This window comes from Dermacentor silvarum, chromosome 11 (genome assembly GCF_013339745.2).
Source record: "Dermacentor silvarum isolate Dsil-2018 chromosome 11, BIME_Dsil_1.4, whole genome shotgun sequence".
Classification (NCBI taxonomy): Eukaryota; Metazoa; Arthropoda; class Arachnida; order Ixodida; family Ixodidae; genus Dermacentor; species Dermacentor silvarum.
Genome location: NC_051164.1, coordinates 111,178,288 through 111,198,903, shown reverse-complemented (window position 1 = coordinate 111,198,903; position 20,616 = coordinate 111,178,288). Strand labels below are relative to the sequence as shown.

Sequence of the window (20,616 nt, the reverse complement as noted above, 5' to 3'; positions counted from 1 at the left end):
AACATATGGGGCAGTAACTTGGAGGTTAAAAAAGAAGCTCGAGAACAGGTTAAGGACCGCACAAAGAGCGATGGAATGAAAAATGTTAGGCCTAACATTAAGAGACGGGAAGAGAGCGGTGCGGATCAGAGAGCAAATGGGGATAGCCGATATTCTAGCTGACATTAAGAGAAAAAAAATGGAGCTGGGCAGGCCATGTAATGCGCAGGATGTATAACCGGTGGACCATTAGAGTTACAAAATTGATACTAAGAGAAGGGAAGCGCAGTCGAGGACGGCAGAAAACTAGGTGGGGTGATGAAGTTAGGAAATTTGCAGGCGCAAGTTGGAATATGCTAGCGCAAGACAGGGGTAATTGGAGATCGCAGGGAGAGGCATTCGTCCTGCAGTGGACATAAATATAGGCTGATGATGATGATTAGGCCATAAAGCAAACTGTGTGGTAAAAATAAAATAAAAAGAAAACTTCTACTTTTACAGTTATGTAACTATAGTTTTCAGAATAGTGGGCTTACATGTGAAGGTTATAGTGTTTAACACACAACCCTAAAGCACAATATGGCAAATCAGTTCTGCTAGCATGCTGGTCAGCTCAAATGGTAGAGCGACCGGCTCCGGAAAGGCGTTGGTCCAGGGTTCGATCCCCGGACCATTTTTCTTCAACTGCAAAACTTTCTTTCTTACAGACCCATATGGGCTTCCTTTGTAGCTTCGTGCTACATACGGGTGGATGACAATTTTTCCTATCATGAATCCTAAAGCACTCACTCAAGCGACTCCGGTAAAATTCGGCAACTTGTGCGACGCGGACTGCTATTTCGCGCTGGTTTGCCTCCGACCTTCATCAACGCTTAGCGGTTACTCTTCTCGTGCGTCCCAAATCAAGTGTCTAGCCTAAAGTACGCTTGTGGTTATGGTTTGCAGTCATTATAGCAAGCAACGCTGCTACCATGTATAAGCCTTGCTCATGGTACTCCTTGGCGCTCGTGTGCTCTATTACATAAACTTTATTCTCTCTCTCTCTCTCTCTCTCTCTCTCATGGTCTTTGGCCTTCTGCGCTTTTCCCCCCTCATGTTAGTAAGAGCACCTACCAGTTTCCTACATTTTGAGAGTGGAGCGTTGTCAGAGTAGCTCCTTGGACAGCTCTCGTCGGGAAAAAAAGAATTGCAGTGCATACACCATATACGTATATACGACTTGTTCTGCAGTATGTAGTCTGACGGCGATAGCTGCATACCAGTCTTATCTGTGGCTCGTACGCGCGCTTGTGTCACCATCAGGTCAAGTCAGGTCAGGGAAAGACAGGTCACCGAGACAGGACGGCCCAAAAGTTCCTCTCTCTCTGTCCTTTCTGTTGTGTTTGTTTTTCCGCTTGCTTGTTTTGTGCCGGTTTTGATGTTTGGGTCGTGAGCGCGTTCTGGCGAGTTTCCACGGCTCTCTCTGAACCTTTCCTCATACGCTCCGAGTCTGCTCCCACACTTTCCCATACTTTTCGTGCTGTGTTCTCTCACGCGCGCATGGCTCCGTGCATCAAGCTGCGTACGCTTCCGTCTATACCGCAAGCCTCTTCCGCTCTTCAACGTGATATCTATTGTCGTTTATGGGACTAACGACAGCACCAGGCAGTCCAAGTCTCGACGTAAAGTGTGGAACAATCACCTGCACCATATTACTGTCTCGCAACAGTGCCTATCGAGTGCATTGTTCAGCATTCACAGGGGTGTCCGCAGGTGTCCCATGGCCACCAAGCGGCACGAAAATGCAAATTGACCGTATCCGTCTTTAAGACTCCTGTATTTTCCGTGTCACTTGTTGCAGCAGTAGTAGTAGCAGTAGTAGTTCCACTTCATCTGATTCTTCTAATTATTCAAGTACCTTTGATAGTTTTGGGTATGAATGTTTAATTACTCTCCCTACTCGCTGCCCTAACAATGTCGATGACACCTTTATTGATCACACATTATCGAACTTAACAGACCCACCGGATGCAGGCATTGTTGACACCGACTTTACCGATCACTACCCTATCGTTCTATGCTTTCGCAATCACTCAACTTTAAGAAACACTTCATATTACAGTTGTACCGGAAGTTGTATCAACTAATAACCCTCAAAAAGCTTTTTCACAGTTTCTATCGACACTGTCATCGTATTTCAACTCCCACTCTCATAAACAAATGCATGAAAAAAGGTAGCATCGCTGCAAGACTCATGGCTTACAGATAGCATTCTGAAACCAATGCTGTCGCATGAAAACTTGTATAAAACAAAAACAAAGAAACAACCTTTTAAAACTAAACTACTTGCCCGTTACAAAAAAATCTCTAATTTTCTGCTCAGCTGAGAATTGCGAAGAGGAATTATAACGAACAAAACATTGTAGAATGTGGTAATAACACTATGAAAAAGTGGGAAATCGCACATTTTTTAAACCGTAACACCCAAAACGTAATTTCGAGAATCATTCAAAATAACAGGGTATACAGAGTTCCGCTTGATAATTCTAATGCCTTTTGTGATGCTTTCTTCAATACCACTTATGATTCCGCTTTATGCTGTAACATGTCCTTTAACCGCCTACCTCATTCATTTTTCCTTTTTCCAATTATGCCTAATTAAGTATTTTCAATAATTAGGACCCTTAAAGCCACGAGTGCTGGCCTCGATAATATTAACGCTTACCATATTAAAATGATTACACAACATATTGCTAACGTTCTCTCTGCTATCATTAACCTAATTTCATTGCGATAGCAATTATATGGACACTTCAACCAGATTTCTGCCGTCGCCGTCGCTGTGAGGTTCCGTATAAAGTCCAAGGGCGATAAAATCGTCGCCGCGCGCCGTATGCGCGAGTGAAAGCGCGCGGGGGACGCGCGTTATCTCGGAAAGCGAACGCACGGCGGAAAGCAAACGCGACTCCCGTCGCGCGAAAGGCCGTTGGGGTATGGGAGGGAGGGAGGCGGGGCGACGCTGCGCTGTGGCCCCAAATGTGTACCTTGCAACCGGGCGCAAGGGGACCTGGCCACTCTATCTCCCACGCGAAAGCAAGAAAGCGGGAAGGCAGCGCGGGAGGGAGGGGGCTTGTACTTTGCCCGGCTGTGGCGCTCGCCCGCACCGTCTCTTAAAAGCGATCTCCACACGGCTCTGGCCTTTGTACGCGCTGTGCATTCGCAGCTCAGTTTCCGTTGAAGCGATAGACCGCGCGAACCTTCGCTCGCTGCGGCGGCTGCACTTGCTGCCAGAGCTTTGACAGTCGTCTGCGGTCATTGAGTGTGATCTATTAATGTTTGCTTGTGCACTCTGACACCACGCTTGTTAATTCAATTAGTAAGCGAATATGTCCAAGTTTATGCAGCCGATAAAACTACTATCCCTACTCCGAATAGCTCTCTACTAATTTGCTATCGCAATTGATTGCTATCGCAATTATGATCGGGAATTAGACGAGTAATTACGTGCTGTCAATTCAACAGCAAGTCATACACATAGTCCAGCAATATAAATACCTGGGCGTATACATAAACGAAGGAAATACTTATCCAAGCACCGACCAAGATAATCTAAAAATAAAGAGGAAGCGGTATGCACCAATTATGAAACATAAATCACTTTGGGACCCCAGGAAGGAAGGAAGGGAGGAAAATAAGAGGTCAAAGGCAGAGAGGTTAATTTGGGACCCCAATAAATATGAGTAGTAATAGGGCCAGCGCTTAACGTTCGCAAATGCCACTCTGTGCTGAATATCGGATATCTTGTCGGGGTTGGAAGTTAAACAAAGATCGGTAGGCCGGTTGGCTTTGGGAGTCCACGGTAAAACCACAAATGAGACAGTGCAGGGTGACATGGGTTGGGCTTGTTTTGAAGTCACAGAAGCTCAGATCAAAATTAGTTTGATGAAAATAAATGGGCCGCTAAAGTGCACAAGTATCTGTACCTGAAAAGCGCGTACACAGAATGGAGGAAGAGGTCAAGAAAGTTGGCAACCAAGCACAGGATAATCTAAACTGCAGATAGACAACCAGGAGTCATGAGAAATAAAGGGAGAGAAATAGAGACAGTGAATTAGATGCAAAGGATCGAAACAAGGAATACCATGGAGATTTACAAGAATGACAAGAAAGAATTTATAAAAGAATATCTGAACTTAACTTTATTTCCACCATCGATGGGAAGGAGAGGAAGAAAGCTGTATAAGAGCTTGACTGGCCCTCTCCTCCCTCTTGAACACAGTAGATGACGCACAAACAAGAATTTTACAACAAAATTGCTTCAACAAAAATTACAACCAATAATTTTACAACTAAACCAAAAAAAAAAAAAACTCAGTATATTCAAGTTAACGCAAAATGCAGACTGCAAAGATTGCAACATACAAGAAAAGCTATCAGAGAACCGGAAGTATATATACATATGTAATATGCATACAATTTATAAGCTGAGTAAAATATCGAAAAAAATAAAATTATAAGTAGTCGCGGTCAAAAAATAAGTGAGAAGCACAGTGCAAGAAGACTGTAGTGTACATAAGATGTCATTGCCGAAATAACTGCGTTAGTTCTTTTATATTCATTCTCATAATATCAATATATGATTTTTTTATGTAACTGTTCAACAAGATGGATTGCGGTACTGAAGTGATTGTGTAGCGTAGTTAGTGCGGTAAGAGTACTTTCCAATATTCTGCATGTCGCGTGCAGTAGTCTGTAGGAGGTTTTTGGACTAGTTCACCGAGCTAAACAAAGTACTTCCTGTTTTGTTTAGATTCTTTTATTATTGATTTGCACAACTTGTGCTTGTACATATACTTAATCTGTAATTAACTTAGTTTGTCAAGTAATGGCTGTATCGGAAAATCATGTGAAGAGGGGGTAATAATTTAATTTAATTTCATTTTTTATTTTTATTTCATTAAATATCCTCGAGGGGGTATTACATAAGAGGTGGGCATCACAACGGCCAATGTGATGTTACATTTGTTATCCTATGCATGAAGTTTGATGGACAGGTTAACGTAGGGGCGATGTTGCGAGAAACGCCGTTCCAGTCTTTTGCTGCTCTGGGAAAAATGAAGCAGAAAAAGTTTTAGTACGGGCAAGTGGGCGAGAAACTTGTAGCGCATGATCAGTGCGATAAGATATGTGAGCTGCAGGGATAATGTAAAGATCGAGTGCGATTAAGCAGCCAGTGCAAAGAACTTGCGAAATAGAGGGAGGGTTGCAACGCGTCGGTGACAAGACAAATGTGACAAGTTGTGACTCGGCTTTGGGGGATGAAGCACTGATTTCATATGAATACGAAGTATGAATGAATCTATAGCAGCACGATTTTGAACGGATTATAGAATATTTGTGAGACCTACTTCGGGTGGGTTCCAGATAGGAGATGCGTACTCTAACTTAGCCCTGACTAGTGATCTGTAAGCAAGTAGTTTTACGTGTCTCGGAGCGTTACGTAAATGACGTTTTAAGAAAGCCTAAAGTTCTGTTAGCTAGTGACGTGACTTTAGAAATGCGCGTGTTCGAGGACATATTGTTAGATAAGGTAACTCCAAGGTATTTATAAGTAGTTACTGATTCAACGGGGACGTTAGCTATGTTATAAGGGAAGGGGAATTTGACAAGTGAAGGAAATGAGTTTGCATTTAGTAGGGGTTAGAGACATTAGCCAGTCATCACAGCATAGAAGTATGTAGTCGAGGTCTTTATGTAGAATCATGTGGTCAGATGGGCTACTACCGGTTCGGTAAATAACGCAGTCGTCAGCAAACATGCGGCTATTAGAAGATACATGCAAAAGTAGATCGTTAATGTATATTAGGAATAGAAGAGGACCGAGGACGGAGCCGTGAGGTACCCCCGACGACACTGTAAGTGGGCTGGATAATTTGTTATTTTTAAACACTAGTTGTGAACGGTTAGTCAAGAATTTCTTAATCCAATTTATTACATTCGGGTGCAAGTTTACGAAGGATAATTTCAAAATTAAGCGTTTGTGGGGTACTTCATCAATGGCTTTCGCGAAGTCAAGAAATAAGGATTCGGTTTGTACGTTATCGTAAAGGTTAGCATGAAGGTCATGAACAAAGATGGCAAGCTGGGTTTCGCAGGAGAGACCCCTACGACACCCATGTTGAGAATTAAGAAAGAAGTTAGGAGAGTCGAGGGAATTCGTGATATAAGAGTAAATGACGTGTTCCATGAGTTTGCAAGGTACGCTGGTCAAGGAAATTGGTCGGTAGTTCAGAGGTCAGTTTTTGTTACCGGATTTGAAGATGGGAACGACCTTTCCCACTTTCCAATCATCTGAAATGATACCTGTTGAATGAGATTGCAAAAATAATAAAAAATAAGCCGAAGCAACGTGTCCTATATTTTAAAACAGTTTCGCGCTAATGTCGGCCAGTCCAGATTCCGATAACTACTTCATCTTTTTGATGAGGGATGAGATACCATCAACAGAAAAGCTGATTGCAGGCATGGAAGACGTTATATGACATAAAAACTTACGTAAGGAAATGTCTACTTCTTTAGTGAAGACAGATGGGAAAAATGAAGGCCTTGTTAAAAGCATCGGCACATTTAGCGTCTGAAATAACCTCTCCAGAGTCGTTAGTAAGAGTGGTATAGAAGCTACTGCTTGGGGGTTAATTATCTGCCAAAACTTGCGGGTTTTTTCAGTTAACATATTAGGCAAATCGTTGTTAAAGAAAGCAAATTTGGCGTCGCGGATTGCTGTGACATAAGCTTTTTCAGCTGCATAATACTTGTCCCAGTTTTCGACGCCCCTTTAAGTTTGGCATTCCTGAATAAGCGTTTTTTGTTGTTATCTAGGCGGTGCAAAACTTTGTTAAATCATGGTTTTTGGCGATTTTCACGGATAGTCGTTTTTGGAATGAACATGGGCATTAGCTCGGTTAGCTTCTGATTTAAAATGAGCCAGTTTTCCTGAACAGAACAATGGTAAAAAATAGCCTCAAATGTCGATAAAATGTCAGTCGGCAAGATGGAGGAGATATGTCACTAGACGTCTATAGCGTGGGTGCATGCACTTCAAATGGTGCCATGCCGGCCCAATAACCATAGGCAGTGTGCGCATTTGTGCTATAATTCTGAATTGTTCACGTACAATAAACATGCAACAGCTTGTGTGAAGGCACGTTTCACTTTCGTGTTCTACTATTTCCTATGAAAGGGGGATCAACATAAGCCTTTTCTTTTCTTCTTCTTTTTTACCTTTTTTTTATTTCACTTGCTCCGTGCTAACAAAAATTCGCCCCTCGGCGTCGCCGCCGCTGGGAGGCGGCACTCACCAGCGACGAGCTGGCCGACCAACCATGGGCCGTCCGGCAAGACGAAGATGCCGCCCGGGTCCAAGGACTTCGAGCCGTCACCTGAGGCACCATCACCGCCATCGTCATCGACGGAGGGTGGAACGGGACAGGGGTTAATCTCCTGTTCCTCCGTCTCGCCTCGAAGGAAAACTGGCGGACCAGTTTTCAATAAAGTTTATTCTCTCTCAAATGGGGTGTCGGCTTGATTGATTGACTGGGTAATTGATGGATTCGTTTATTGATTTTGGCAGAGAACCCGCGTAAGCCAAGAAGTGCCATAATATGCAACCAGGTTTACAGCTCAAAGCACCAATCGAGCTATTTTTGAAAACATATATGGATACGAATGTGCTAAAAACAGTATTTGTACCAAGAGTATACCGAGAATAAACGCACTCGGTTAAACTGCCGTTTTATCAAAATGTTGTTGAACGGTAATGTGGTGTTTTGTACTGATATGATCTCGGCTTAGTGCAGAGCTTTACAAGTTTCTCAGCCAAAGACAATTCGCGAAAGTGTTCTTAAATATGTGAATTTGAACAGTAATCGAGTAGAAGGCTATGAAAGATGGATTATGCGCAACGCATTTTATAAGTCACCGTTGCAGTATCTTTATGAAACGGACCTGCATGTTTATATTTAACTCCATTATGACGTTATGCCGCGTGGCCACCCAAGCGAAAAAAAAAAAGTTCCTTAACCGGTTGAATGTCTCACTTCCTGTCAAAAGCTGCGCACCTCCGCGAATCCACCTTTCATTTAGTGGAATTAATCAATTCCACTTCCCGAACTCACATGTGCCACGGACTTTCTATACATTTTTACTTAGATACCTCGCGGAAAGCGAAACATCGCATTGGCAGTAACGATATGTTTTCATCAATGAGGCTCGGCCGCTTGAAAGTGAGTGGCTTGATATATGAGATCTTTGAAATCTTCGTCTTATTTAGTGCCTTCTCGTGTGCTTCATTTGCAGCTGCCGCCCTTCCCGATCCCATAGCGGGGAGAAGAGACTGGACAGCAAAATGGCGGTGGCTTCGGCTCCATCACTCACCCTCCTCCATGATCGCGCTCTGGGCAGAAACGGGATCTCCTCTGGGTCGAGCAGCCGGCGCGGCCGATTCTCCGGATCCATGCGCAGGTAACTGGGGCTCGCTGGCCGTCGAGGGTCGAAGCTCGAAAGATGCGTCTCCGAGCTCATGCTTCGGCTTGAGACGCTACTGCGGCCGCTGAAATTTGCCTGCTACAGAGGCTACTTGAACACCCCTCGGCGCGCACCTCCGATGGTACCACAGTTGCTTCGTATGAAATTCGTGCCACAAATGCCTGCCCTCTATAGCTGTCTTTTTTTTTTTTTTTTGTCTTGGCTTACATGAATGGATGCGGTATTATTTTGGCACAAAGCAGCGCAGGTTTTTTATGCGCACCGATGCTCTGATATGCTGTCACAGTTTCTTCGCCGAAATTTCACCTTCTTTCCTGGGTAGCAGGAAATCTTCGAAGCAGCAACAATGAAATGACTTAAGCTTCCAGCCGCTTTCGTCGGGTCACCCCGGTTGACTGAACAGTTAACGGCGGTATTGCAGCACAAAATGTCACAGGGGATCACGCGCTCCGATGATCCATAGGAAATCACGTGAGGTGCTCCACTGGAGCTCGAGAGGTGGAGTTGCTGCTTCGAAAGGTCCTGCTTCGAGAAATTCCTGCTTCAAGATGAGTCGTCTTCGTGCCCTCCGACTAGCAGAGGCAACTCCTGAGTACACTGTTTTCTGCAAGTCAGCAGGAATGCTCTGCGCTCGTATCACGAAATACGCGACATTTTGCCAGCGCGAAGGGCATAATTATAAAAAAACAAAACGTCAGGGTTGACTCAGCTGATTCCACGCTGCAGAGTTCACATTTACATCTAGCAGCATGAAGTTTTCCTGGCGAAACTCGAATCTGACGAAAGAAAAAAATGTCTGAAAGATCTTGGTGGGCGGGCACGCACTGCCGATGGCGCCCCTGGGAGTCCGACGTTATGATTGGACAGACGCTGGCCACGTGACCGCCTGCGGACCAGTATCGATGCGGGAGCTAAAGTTGATTACCTTGAGCCATTCCGTAGTGGTCGACGTACACGCACTTCCCAGCTTTCGTGAACCGAAATAAGTGCGCAGAGATCATGCTCCCTTAGCCCGCTCGTTTAATCTTTTTTCGACGCGTGATGTCAGCATGCCAGGAGGCGATGGGAACCAGCGCAGCCGCCGAACGCTCGCGTGCCGCTCTGGTCGGAAGGGGCTGTTTTCAGCCGCGCTGGCGTATTTCCTCACGATGCACGGGTGGCGCCAATTTCGCCGTGAACTCAGACCTTATCCAGTTGAACTAGCCGCTGTCTCGGTGGTTCAGCGGTATACCCAGTGCGCACGTGGAATGAAGTTAAACATAGCAAATCCAAGGTGTCCGAAAAAAGTCAGCGCCTATATTAGATCCTTCGTAATGTCAAAATTATTACCCTATTATATCTGTCGAAATAATATGGTAGCTGGCTGAACGAATCGGCACATCTACATTGTTACCTCTGCATGTCTGTGTTTGATTTGTTCGACCTATTAGTAATAATGTCGAAATAAGTTTTCTTTTACGTAACGAATATGAACATTTCGGTACTTCAGAAAGGCGCCCCAATTTAGAAAATGTTTTTGGGCGAATGCTCCGCGAGGTGAATATCAGACTGCTCCAGCCAGTGCTAATGCATGGAAATGCCAGCTATAGAGGCCGACGCCAATGAGGAGAGACGGCAGGAGTAATCCAACAGGAGGAATTTAGGACGCAACGGTGCTTCGATCCCGCTGTCCCGCCTGCATGCCAGTGTACAGCGCTAAGTTGAAGGGAGATTTTCGAAGCTCCCGGTTATAATCTCAAAATATCGCTTCCTTTGAGTGACGAAAGCCTTGGAATGCCCCATTCGCACATGCGCTAAAAGTCTATTTTTATTTGTACGATACTTTTCTTTTTCTATCAACTATGTCCGATTGCTAATAAGCTCGTAATGCCATATGGCACTTCAGTATACCTTTTATTTTTTCTTCTTCTTTTATAGCGTGAATTTAGCTGTAAACGAGCACTCTTTCGATGAAGTCGAGTGTGGGACGGAAGCCCGTCAGAGGAATGACGTCTATAAAAAAACACGTTGCATCCAATGCTCTGACGGAGCACCGTGCAACTCCGTCACACACACACACACACACACACACACACACACACACACACACACACACACACACACACACACACACACACACACACACACACACACACACACACACACACACACACACACACACACACACCACACACACACACACACACACACACACACACACACACACACACACACACACACACACACACACACACCACACACACACACACACACACACACACACACACACACACCACACACACACACACACACACACACACACACACACACACACACACACACACACACACACACACACACACACACACACACACACACACACACACACACACACACACACACACACACCACACACACACACACACACACACACACACACACACACACACACACACACACCACACACACACACACACACACACACACACACACACACACACACACACACACACACACACACACACACACACACACACACACACACACACACACACACACACACACACACACACACACACACACACACACATATATATATATATATATATATATATATATATATATATATATATATATATATATATATATACACTATCAACTGGTATAAAGCACGTGGTCGGCCAATGTATCTTCACGTCTTCATCTGGAGTCATAGATCATCCAAACCACGCTGAGCACCCTTAATCGCAACGACGACAATCGTGCGCCTGTGTATGTCAGGTGTTTTAATCATGTTATGCGCCGTGCATACAAACCGCGCACTGTGCCGGATTTCACTCATTGGAAACAATGCTCCCGTGGAGGAGCCGAAGCGTTAACAACGATTTTAACTGCTTTTTTGGTTGGTGTCCTGACCCCTCCTTTAAAAACTATTTATAGGTCCGGAGGGGGGGGAGTCAGGGACGCCCGAAGTGCAGAATATACGTAGCATAAATGCCGGTAAAAACCAATAAAAGCACGTGCCGATAGTAGCATCGAAAAGCGGCAATCCTCCAGGTCCCAGGTGGCGTGAGCATCGTTACGAACCAGTGCTGCAAGACTTATAGGGTAAACTTCCCTAGATCTAGGCGTTTTAGGACTTTTTTTTTTTTTGAAGAAAATGGGAAATTCGTCTAAATCTATTCACATCTTGTTCTAGGACATGGACGAAAGAGAAAGGGCTTGCAGGCGTGATAAATCACTACTGAGACGCTGTGATGACCGCTACGTGGAACTTCTGACAAATATATATATATATATATATATATATATATATATATATATATAACCGGCAGAACAAACGTATACTTGACACAAAGCAAGTCAGCGCAGGCAAATCCCGGCGTAAGCGGACACACATACACTTGGCGTCGAGCACGACAAGGCAGTCGTGGCGCTGAGCAGCCGACTATATGCATGCGTATAATAAATTTACCGCTGAGCTTGACTGACTTCTTGTATGACGACTGTATAGGCCGGCGTTCCAGGACTGTCTGCTCCGAAAGCGGCCGGTCGTCAAGACGCGCCAGCGCGGTCGTGAGTGACTGCCTATGTGCGCTGTATTGGGGACAATGACAAAGTACGTGCTCAATGGTTTCCTCGTCGCCGCAGTGGTCACACGCAGCACTATCCTCCCATCCGATGCTGAAAGCAAACGACTTTGCAAATGCGAGAGAGAGAGAAAAACATTATTTCGAGTTGATCTTGAGGACGAGTGGGTGGTGTCCTCATTCCAGGACTCCACTGGCCATGGCTGCTCGACGTACTTGCTGGACGAGAGCTTCTTGTCCCGCCAGGGTATCGCCGGTCAGCTGTACCTCCCACCGTTCAAATGACGTGTTAGGCGTCTTTAAATGTTCAGGTTTGCCCCCGCACCCCCACGAGATGTGAAAGAGCGTAGGGCGTGTGTCGCTGCACCAGGGGCAGATGCCGCGATATGTTTGTGGGTATATTTTGCTGTATCTGTGTAGGTTTGGGAATGTGTTTGTTTGGATAAGTCTGAGGGCTATTGCCTCTTCAGTGCTGAGCTTTTTGTGAGGGGGAGGATAAATCCTGCGGTTGAGTCGCTGGATCTCGAGTCGGTAGCAGTAATTTGATGGCAGGGGCACAAATTTTGATAAAGGGTGGGGATTGATCAGACGAATGGTTTTGCCCCGCTCGGTTAATTAGCGCTCGAGCTAAGGCGTTCTCCCTTTCGTTCCCCTCCAGTCCCGCGTGACCCGGCGTCCACGTGATTTGATGGGATTCTTGCAGCCTCGGGCCTAGAATCTGAGCCGCCAGCACCGGTGTTCGTCCGTTGGTAAAGTTGCGGCAGGCCTGTTGCGAGTCGGTAACGACATGAACTTCCCTGCACACCCTGTCATGTTGCTTTATTACTAGCGCCGCGGCTATGGCCTCAGCCGCAGCTGGGGTCTCTGCCCTGACGGAGGCCGCGAGGGTTAAGGAGTTGTCTCTCCCGTTCACGGCGGCTACCGCGAAGAGCCCCCCTGCAGGGTACGCCGCCACGTCCACGTACGTTACGTACGGGTCACCCTTGAATTGTCGGCGCTGTCTGTCGACCCGCGCCTTGCGTCGTCCTTCGTGGAGTTCATGATTCATGTGCTTTGGTATGGGGTTCGCCGTGATCTTGCTTCTAACCTCGGGCGGGAGTGACCGTTGCCCATCGAGGGCACGAAGCTCCGTTGCCGTGCCGGTCCGGTGGAGGATGGCTCTGCCCGCCGCCGTGTTCTGTAGTCTGGCTTTTTGCGAAGCCATAACCGCGTCCGACAGCTCAGCGAAGGTGTTGTGAATCCCAAGAGCCGCTAACTTCTCGTTTGAGGTGGTAACAGGAAGACCCAGGGCCGTTTTGTACGCGCCTCTGATGATGACATCAACTTGTTCTTGGTCGCGTTTGTTTAGCGAGTCGTAGTGATACGGCATGCTAAACGTTACTCTGCTGATCACCAGAGCCTGGACGAGGTGGAGCGTGTCCTCTTCTCGCATGCTCTTGCGGCTTCTTGTTATTCGTTTGATAATCCGCGAGATCTGGTTGGTTGTGGACCTTAGGGTGGCTGGTGTGGGTGGCTTTCAAGTTGCTCTGGATCCAAAAACGGAGTATCCTAGTCTTTTTGCTTTCCGTGATCTGCTGCCGCAAATCTCTCCACGGCCGTCGCGGCCTCCTGAAGGGTCACCTCCTTTTGCGCGAGGGAGCCCTTGGTGGCCCAGAGCGTGATGTCGTCTGCGTATAAGGCGTAACCTAGGTCTGGGATCTTCCGAGCTCTTTGGTCATCGCGATGTTGAAGAGAATCGGGGAGACTATCGCCCCTTGCGGCGTTGCTTTGTTCGGCACGTGGATCGTATCCGATCGAGTCTGGCCTATTCCGATGGTTGCCGTCCGGCCCGTCAAGAACGATTTGACGTAATTTAAAGATGCGCTCTCCGCAGCTGATGTCGTTCAGTCCCTTGAGAATGGCCTCGTGAGAGATGTTATCGAAGGACCCTTTCAGGTCGAGTGCGAGCAGGAGGTGTTCTCCTCCCTTCGGGATGCCCTTGAGAACTTCTTCCTTCAGGATTAGGAAAACATCTTGCGCACATAGTCCCGGCTTGAAGCCAAGCATGGTGTGCGGGAAGAGGTCACCGTCCTCTATGTAGTGTTGGAGGCGGGCTCCGATGACCCTCTCGTACAGCTTGCCGAGGCACGAAGTCAGCGAGATGGGACGTAGGGCGTCGATCGCGGGCTTCTTGCCTGGTTTGGGAATGGCCACGACTTCCGCGTGTTTCCACTCGTTCGGTACGTACCCTTGCTCCAGAGTTCCTCTTTTAGGTATTCGGTCAAGTCCAGGATGTGCTTCGGGCTCAGGTTTCTCTGATGGTGAGTGTCTACACATCTGATGGTGATGTGCATGTGATGGTGAGACACTCACCATCTCATCTGATGGTGAGTGTCTACACATCTGATGAGCCATCAGATGTGTAGACACTCACGACGCCACTAAATCCTGTCAGTGATGCCCGCATGCTCTTTGTTTATACGTTTTCAATAATCCCACTCCATGCACGCCCAACTTTGTACCCCTGTATAGCACCAATGTACATGCCCATCGTTTTGATGACTTTGACATGAGTCATTGCACGTGTTGACATCCATGACGACACGAAATCTGTGCACACCTGTGGTCATGGGCTACTCACGATTTAGGAGCTTGTTTTCACAGCCTTGTTGTATTCACTTTTTTATAATAATTCCACTCTGTGCAAGCGCAGTTTTCCATTTACGTGTTCGTTGTATTCTTTTTTACTTTGTATTTATTTTTTTTCCTTTGTATTTTTTTCTTGTCTCTTTTCACCCTTACGGCAAAAAGGTATAAATTGAGCTCTGTATGCTTGTACACGCACTCTTGATGAAGGCCGAACCCCGGCCGAAACGTCAGTAAAGTCTTAAGTTTTTCCTACGTGCTTCTATTTTTTGAACTATATATATATATATATATATATATATATCACACAAAAAGATCACGTGCTCGTGACGCCTGCGGCAGAAAGGATGTTCCACATCCGCCTCTAGGTTTGGAGTGTTGGCGCTGGCTAACACTGCCAGGGTTAGTTCTAGTTGTAAAACATAAAAATACCCAAGAAAGTGGATGGGAAAACGGTTCCGCGGTAGCTCAATGGTGAGAGCATCGCACGCGTAATGCGAAGACGTGGGTTCGTTTCCCACCTGCGGACAGTTGTTTTTTCATCCATTTTGATTTCCAGTAATTTATCGTTTCGTTAATTCAATTAGTAAAGTACAAGTAATTTCTCCTATGTTGTCCTTGGTGTTAATGTTTGTTGTCTTCTTATGATATGATTAATAAAAATCGGGCCCATCGGTTCTCTTTCTTCTCGTTATATATATATAGGACAATTAGAAGCACAACTTCGCGGTTATCTTAGGTTTCTTATTAGAGTGTTTTAGTTGAGCGTCTTTACGGTCCGCTCCGCTCCGAGTTGCCCCGCTAAGCCACAGCGGAGCGGCGGGCGATTTTCACGTTTTAGTTATGCGTGTAGCGTAGCGGAGCGGACCTTTCTAGAGTCACTGGCGGACCTTTCGTAGTTGCAGCGCCCTCTGGCCAAATTCAGCGTAGTGAAACAAAATAAAAAAAAAACGTTTTGTGACTTTTACAAAGTAAAACGAATATATATAACTTATGTGTTCATGAAATATCTAGACGGGTGCTTGTAATGCGTAACCGGTCCATTTTATCGACTGGAAAATGAAGCGTCGACTAAGTGAACGACACGTGATAGCCAGCCAGGTTACATTTCGAATCCAATCCAATCTTTTGTGACACAAATGCGCAGGCGACGTTTTTGTTAGCTGTGCTGTTCACTTTATTTCCTTAAAGAACCAGTTGGAGCTGTACTACACAAGTTATTCGCGCTCGCACGACTGGTGCCTCGATGCAAGGTGCTTCGATGCACGCGCGAGAGAGGGCGCGTGCATCGCCCACCCTCGTTAGCGAAAGACGGCAGCAACGCTAGGGTGGCTAGATAGCAACGCTCCCCGCTCCGCTTAGGCAGCTTGTAAGCGGACCGTGATTTTCGCTCCGCTAGCCCGCTTGCGGCTAAGCGGAGAGCGCATGCGCATTCGTGCTTCCGCTCAGCTCAGCAGCTAAGCGGAGCGTAAAAACGCTAAACTAAAACTGTCTAATTTACCCAACAGTTTCGGTCGGTGGACCGACATTTTTCAAGGGTCGGTCCACACACACACACACACACACACACACACACACACACATATATATATATATATATATATATATATATATATATATATATATATATATGGGTAGGTTTCGGAAAGCTGGTCGGGCGCCAGCCCCCTCCCCCCCCCCCCGGAAAAAATTAAAACTTTCCGCCTATGGCTTCCCTGTAGAGAAAATGGGAGAAAGCGAAGATTGTGGTAAGACGACACTGTCGCAGGCGTTCCGCTTCGTTTGCCCTAAATCAGGGTCGGTGGTTCTTCGCTGACGTATGGCTTCAACATCGCGCTCCCGCAACTCGGGGTCGGGGTCCGCAGCTCTTCGCTGACTTTTCGCCTAGGCTTCGGAAGCACTCACGCTAGAATCGGACGACAAGCTTCGCTAACCGGGCCCCATTTTCACGACAGGGAAGGGCTGGTGATTTTGTCTCTTTGGGTCCCACGTGTGACAAAAGGGTAGTTTAAGGGCGCGTTACAGGTCCCCGAGCCCAAGGGCTATGTGCCATCGAGCTTGGACCCTTTCTGCACTATCACCAGGATCGGCCCATATGACAAGGGTATGTGCCCTTGAGCTTGGACCCTTTCTGCACTATCGCCAGGATTGGCCCATATGACAGGGGTATGTGCCATCGAGCTTGGACCCTTTCTGCACTATCACCAGGATCGGCCCATGTGACAGGGGTATGTGCCCTTGAGCTTGGACCCTTTCTGCGCTATCACCAGGATCGGCCCATGTGACAGGGGTATGTGCCATCGAGCTTAGACCCTTTCTGCACTATCACCAGGATCGGCCCATATGACAGGGGTATGTGCCCTTGAGCTTGGACCCTTCCTGCACTATCGCCAGGATCGGCCCATGTGACAGGTGTAAGGGGTATGTGCCCTTGAGCTTGGACCCTTTCTGCACTATCGCCAGCATGCATTGGCCCATATGACAGGGGTATGTGCCATCGATCTTGGACCCTTTCTGCACTATCACCAGGATCGGCCCATGTGACAGGGGTATGTGCCCTTGAGCTTGGACCCTTTCTGCACTATCGCCAGGATTGGCCCGTATGACAGGGCTATGTGCCATCGAGCTTGGACCCTTTCTGCACTATCGCCAGGATCGGCCCATGTGACAGGGGTATGTGCCCTTGAGCTTGGACCCTTTCTGCACTATCGCCAGGATTGGCCCATGTGACAGGGGTATGTGCCCTTGAGCTTGGACCCTTTCTGCACTATCGCCAGGATCGGCCCATATGACAGGGGTATGTGCCCTTGAGCTTGGACCCTTTCAGGATCGGCCCACTTTTCAGCGTGACACCACCACCACTGCCGACACTTGTGAGCCTATAAAGCTTCGCTTAAAAGGGAACTGCAGCCTCTGGGCTGCATCTTTTCTTGTGTTGCGCCTAACTGCGTTGTCACAAGTGCGTCCTCGACGACGCTATTGACAAATAACTTTTAATGCGATTAGCATTCTTAGCCTACTTCTTCGACTTTGCGGTTTGTATATAGTGTTTCCAGCATCTTTACTTCGGTGATCTTTGTAATAAAAAGGAAGAACTTCGGTACTGGTCGGCATCGAACCTGGGTCTCAGAGGACAGCAGCCCGATGCTGTTGCATTGAATTATGGGGTTTTACGTGCCAAAACCACGATATGATTATGAGGCACGCCGTAGTGGGGACTCCGGAAATTTGGACCACCTGGGGTTCTTTAACGCGCACCTAAATCTAAGTACACGGGTGTTTTCTGAGATTTAGGTGATGCTGTATCCGCTCAGCCCTGATCACTTTTTTCTTGTTGATGATGCTTGGTCACTAAGGAAAAATTATCATTGTTAGCAAGCACCAGTGCGCCACCGATGCGCACCAATCTCGGAGGCCCCGCAAATGGAAGAAGGCTTCGCGCGCACACCGCTAGATAGCGCAACATGTCCAGGTGGAAGCTCGAGAGAGGAGCCCGGCTGCAGTGCACGGCTCATACATGACGCGTTTCGGCGGCGGCTCTTTCAGCTCTCTCTACTGACATTTAAACTGGATCACGCTATGAGAAAACCACGTGATAGTTTCATGATTACGTTTTCATTAACGAATCATTGCCAATTCTCTCATTAATGAATCTCTAACCACCAAATTACGCGTGCGCCACCACTTGAATGCTAACCGCATTAACGACGATAAACATCCAACAAGGATGTGTTCTGCCTCAGCTTCTCTTTCCGCGGCTCACTTATAGTAAACCTTCATGTTTGGCGTGTGTCAAAGATGCCCGACAGTGACAAAGTAGCTGTGGCACGACAGGCGGGTTCCGTGTTCATAACCGTAGATTTCCCATGTGCTGTAAGATTGTAGGGGTGTGCATGCGTGCGCGAGCTTTCGCTTGGGAGTAACTCTGGTCATCTCTTTTCTTTTTTCTTTACATCCCCCGCCCCTTCCCCAAGGCGCTGAGTCGTGCTCCCTACAGGGCTGCAGAAAATAGCGCCCTCTTCCTCTTCACAACCCCAATCTCTCAATCTCATTTATGCGCTCATTTATGCAAGATTATGGGCTTTTTGCTGCGTGCTGTGGGACAGTGCTTGGGTCGCATGTTCATGGTTGTGGTTATTAGCAGGTAGGACTTCGTGAACTATACGCGGTGCTTAGATATGTAACAACCATGCTGCGAAGGCCGGGGAAGAAAATGCTGCTGAAGACAGCTTCTTCTAGAAAATCACCGAAGGCTTTACTGCGCGAATGATAGCAGAATGGTTCCAGCTGAACAGAATGGTTCTAGCAAACGTCCGAAAAGTGGGGGGGGGGGAAAAAAGATAGAGAGAGAGAAAGACTTCGCAATTCTGAGTTTTGCTGAACTTACTCATGCGCAGCTGTGCAGTTCACAGTCGTCGGCCCTCATGCTCTCGCACTGGAACGATAGTGACGCCATTTGTAACAAAAATCTAAGCATATGGTTGCTTACAGAGAAAATCCGTAATCTGTAAGCACCGAAATAAACAGAAAACAATTTTTGCACTACTTATTATTTATTTATTGATACTGCAATCCCGGTATCGGGATTATAGTAGAGTGGGAAAAAGAATTAAGCAGTTTCATTATATCGTATGCACGCAGAAAATATAAGCACAGCGTGCATTATTGCGTACAAGCCCGATTTGTTCACCGCGGTAATTTATTTTTATTGCCATTCTGGTGAGTTATTCGCATGAGACGTTATAAATAAAACCAGTGCGTTGTAGAGGGGGGAGGGAGAAAAACGGGCACATGGGGGGGGGGGGGTATGGGGGGGGGGATTACAGGGTTGGTCTTCAGGGCTTGGGGATGGGCACTACCCTTAATGCAACGGAACCTGCGAAGGCGCTCGCCCCCACTGCGCCACCGGTTACGAAGAATCTGGTCCCAAGTGTTTCAGCGGAGACTAAATAAATCACAAGAACAGTGAGAGATGAAGAGTTTATTTGGTCGCCGACGCGTTAATCACGTCGGCGAGTCTCAGATATCATGCGATTATCGCTGATTAGCTTTTAACTAAAATTCACTAAATAGCTTCTAAGTTTGTTATTCTACAAGGCACTAGTGGTGCAAGTTGATGCTCAAGGAGGCAATGTGTGTTCATTTAGTAAACCATGGGACTACCACCGTTGTCGAGATATTCGTCCACACAATTAATCTGGCACAATACATTGAGACCCGAATCTTTTTTGTTTTTGCGCAATCTGTAAGAGAGGCTATTCGCTGCGATTGGTGGCACGCGTTTCGCCGCAAGCTTGCGGCGAAACGTTCATTGTGTGTGTGTGTGTGTGTGTGTGTGTGTGTGTGTGTGTGTGTGTGTGTGTGTGTGTGTGTGTGTGTGTGTGTGTGTGTGCGTGCGTGCGTGTGCGTGTGCGTGCGCACGTGTGTTCTTCTTTCTGTGGTTTTACGTGCCAAAAACCGTTCTGATTATGAGGCACGCCGTAGTGGAGGGCTCCAGATTAATTTTGACCACCTGGGGTTCTTTAACATGCACTACAACGCAAGCACACAGGCGTTTTTGCATTTCGCCTCCATTGAAATGTGGTCGCCACGGCCGGGATTCGATCCCGCGACCTCGTGCTCAGCAGCGGGGTGCGTGTGTGTGTTTAATTTTTTATTGTAGGAACCGGTCATTCCTTCAGTTTGAGGGATTCGAGAGTGTGTAGACGTGTCTGCTTGCGTATTTGTGCGAGGAAAGACTCCCTATGTGATCTATGCTATCTATGCGAGCTCACTGTGCAAGACAGTGTTGGCTATTGCAGCAGGAGAGTTAACGTTTTCGAAGGATTCGCTCGTTTCAGCTTACCTGCATTTCTACCGTATTCGAATTTGGCGCTGTTTGCGCAGCTTCCAGACTTTGCGCTTTCTGCCATCGAGGCTG

General features: G+C 47.0%; 1 protein-coding gene and 1 non-coding gene across 2 annotated transcripts in view; both read left to right on the top strand.

The window, feature by feature from the left end:
* The window catches only part of LOC119433267 (equilibrative nucleoside transporter 1), an 82,267-nt gene that overhangs the window by 25,964 nt on the left and 35,687 nt on the right, over positions 1-20,616 (top strand). Inside the window, exon 2 of the mRNA XM_037700417.2 lies at positions 8,314-8,478. The gene's annotated coding sequence lies outside the window, so the exon portion shown is untranslated. The remainder of the gene's footprint in view (positions 1-8,313; positions 8,479-20,616) is intronic.
* On the top strand, positions 15,154-15,225 carry Trnat-cgu (transfer RNA threonine (anticodon CGU)). The gene has a single exon. It is a non-coding gene; the product is annotated as a tRNA-Thr (tRNA).